General features: G+C 39.2%; 1 non-coding gene across 1 annotated transcript; it reads right to left on the reverse strand.

Annotated features, from left to right (window-relative positions):
• Positions 1-2,865: 2,865 nt before the first annotated feature.
• LOC115874002 lies at positions 2,866-2,970 on the reverse strand. The gene has a single exon (XR_004048746.1). It is a non-coding gene; the product is annotated as a U6 spliceosomal RNA (small nuclear RNA).
• Between the last annotated feature and the right edge of the window lie 600 nt (positions 2,971-3,570).

Here is a 3,570-nt window from a genome sequence, read left to right on the forward strand (position 1 = left end):
TGAGGGCAATGAATGTACAAATGTGCTTTACACAATTGATGTATGTATGGATTGTGATGAGTTGTATGAGCCCCTAATAAAATGATTAAAAAAAAACCCCAGCAAAACTCTACACCAGTGGTTCGCAACCTTCCTAATGCCATGACCCTTTAATACAGTTCTTCAGGTTGTAGTGACCCCCAACCCTAAAATTATTTTCGCTGCTACTTCATAACTGTAATTTTGCTACTATTATGAAACGTAATATAAAGATCTGATATGCAGGATGTATTTTCATTGTTACACATTGAACATAGGGATTAATCACAAAATATGTAATTATAATTCACGAAGTATCATTTTACAAACAAAACTCACCAATAAGTGTCCAACAATAGGAGACATATTAATTAGCCAGTCAATACACATTAGAGTATCATAAGAAACAATGTAGAAAATGTAGTAGCACTAAGAGAGGTTCAAAACAAAGTGGCATTAAATTAACAAACAAACAAAAAAGGCTATGATGATTTAAAACTTCAGCTCAGTGCAAGATAAAAAACAGCAAAACTGGGCATTGTACAACCAATACTGCTGCTTTCAACACAGTAGCTGCTTTTAACAGAGTAGCTGCTTTCAACACAGCCAACCCTGTCACATACACCTGTATTTGTACAGGGTGTATGTGATGTATGTGATGAGGTTGGCGTGATGATGTCAACAGGCAGTTTACTTGTATGTGGGTGCATCTGCACGTGAGCAGATCCGCCTGGAGACAGAGGAGCGGTATCTCAGTTCCTCAGACTATTGGAAATATGTGTTTTCCGATAGTCTTAGGCGACCCCTGTGAAAGGGTCTGAAACCCACAAGTTGAGAGCCACTGCTCTACACCCAGGCATAGCACATTTAAATGCAGAAAGCCAAAGACAATGGGGAAGGGGTGGGCATACATAGAGAACAGGAATAAGAATTACACCAAACTTCTCTTCAGAAATCATGTAAGAAGAATGGAGCAAAGTGAAATATTTAAGGTGTAGAAAGAAAAAACAAATACTATCTAGAACCAATTTGGAAGTGTGTTTATTCTAACTCATTGCAAGTCTATACTGAGGCAAAATCTGTATGGGAGCAGATAACCTCCTCCTCAGAGACCAGTGGGTCCCCCCACCCCAGTCACTAACCCCATGTCTCTCCCAGAGCCCAGCACTCCCAGAGCTCTTTCTGAAGGTATTTTGTTTTAAGGTATCTGTATTTCCAAGAAGTGGTAAAGCGTTATTTAAAATGGATTAAGATTAGTAGAAACAACAGAATTCATATAATCAATTAAGACTAGAATGCAGAAAAAGAAGGAAAAGTTAAAAAAAAAAAAAAGTGCAGGTGTTGCCTGAAGTCCCTTTGGGCATTCCACTGCACACACATCTGTGGTCCCACAAGCTTTGCTTTTTTTTTTAAATTAAAAGATTGTTTTAGCTTCTGAGGAAATCTAGTATTGTATCCCCAATCCGCCTAAAACAACAAACAAACCCCAATAGCTGGTGCTGAGTAAATATTTGTTCACTAAAACCTCTCCATAAAGAAAATAAAGAAATATATAAAAGATCATTTTATTGGTGGTCTTACAATTCTTCTAGCAACCCATACCATCAATTATATCAAGCATATTTGTCATATGTTGTCATCATTATTTCCTAAACATTTACTTTCTTTTTGAGCCCTTGGTATCATCTCTTTTTTCCCTCCCTCCCCCAGGTGAGCCCTTGATAAATTATAAGTTATTATTTTCATATCTTACATCAACTGCTGTCTCCCTTCCCCCTGTGTGTATGTGTGTTTATGTGGCCATCCCTGCGATTAGTTCTCCCTTCCTCCCCTCCACTTCCCATCTTCCCCTGACCCTCCCGGTTTTGATACTCTCATTCCTGTTCCTTTATTTCGTGTGTCGTGAGCTCTTATCGGTACCTGTGTACATGGCGCCAGTCTAGCCTGCAGTGAAAGGCAGGACTGGGGTCATGATAGTGGGGGCTGAGGAAGGCTCAAGGACGCAGGGGAATATTTTGTGTTTCATCGGTGTTCAAGTCACATAATGTTCCATATCAGAGAAGATAAAGTAAATTGACGCATACCTGCACAACAAATAGGGATGAAGAAAAGACAAACTATGCTAACACTAACTCCCCAAAAGAAAGGTGGTTTAGCTACATTATTTTCCAACAAAGCAGATTTAAGAATAAGGGTAGTCCGCAGGGACAAAGAGGGTCACAGTGAAAAGAAGGGTCAATTTTCCAAGAAGACATAACTATCATCAACGCATACACAATTAGTATCAAAATATAGAAAGCTAAAACTGAGAGCTAAAGGAGAAATAAATAAGCCCACTAACATTTAAAACTCCTTAGTAGTAACTGGTGGGAGAACGATAAGGCTTTCTGTTCCCGTAAAGATTTATAAACCCCAAAACCCAAATGGCAGTTCTACTGTTACATATAGAGTTGTTGTGAGTCAGAATCAACTAGATGGCAGTGGGCTTTTTAAAGATCATTAACCGGGAGACCACTAAAGATTTAGCTGAACTAAACAGCACTACCAATCAACTGAGATCTATTTGACATTTCTGACTATGTCAAAGGCAGCACACACACATTTTATCTGAAACTCATACATAATATTCAAGTCAGACCACAATCTGGGCCCTAAAATACTGCTTAACAATTAAACAGGCTATGTCGCTGGGAGTTAGGTGTTGCACTGCTAGCTGAAGGGCAGCAGTTCAAACCCACCATCTGCTCTAGAAAGATCAGAAACCCTATATAGGGTGGCTGAGTTGGAATCTTTATGGCAGTTGGTTTTTGATGGAAGATAAAAACAACAGAATCGCAAAGTTGTTAAAAATGTATGGAACACTTCACCCATTTGGGTGTCATCTTTGTGCAAGGGCCACGCGAATCTTCTGTGTCGTTCCAATTTTAGTGTATGTTCTGCCAAAGTGAGCACAGAATCGCAAAGTTTTATAAAGCAAAATGGGACTACTTATTGGATAAATGAAACCTATTCACAACACAGCTATATGAATCCAGCTGAGAAAAAGGAACTAAGTTCTAGTCCTCCCCACTCGTCAAAACAGACAAACACACACAGTTGAAAAGCACTGGTAGGAGTCCTCAGAACTCAGACATTTAAGTACATCCTTGTTTATGAAAGAGTCCATTGACTTTACCCTGCAGACAACTCTGACAAACAGGGAGATTTCTCAGCCCCCAATAGATTAGGTACAGCAATTAAGATGGGTTTGGAGGCATCACCATCCAGATCAGCAGTCTAAGAAATGACTGAAGAAAGAGCTGAGAAAAAAAAACACCCCAAATTAAAAATCGCAAACCCAAATACTGTCCATGTACAATTAATTGTGCAGGTGCAAACACTTCCATATCCCTTGAAATTAATACTGTCATACTCTATAGCCCATTAACTGGAATCATTAGAGGTAATCACTCTCATTGTCATTGTTAGTTGCTCTGAGTCCATTCAACTCAGGTGATTCCGTGTGTAGAGTAGAACTTCTCCATACTTTTCAAGGCTGTGAACCCACGTCTA

The sequence above is a fragment of the Echinops telfairi genome, unplaced genomic scaffold (genome assembly GCF_000313985.2).
Source record: "Echinops telfairi isolate 266 unplaced genomic scaffold, ASM31398v2 ScPeMD7_7473;HRSCAF=8511, whole genome shotgun sequence".
NCBI lineage: Eukaryota > Metazoa > Chordata > Mammalia > Afrosoricida > Tenrecidae > Echinops > Echinops telfairi.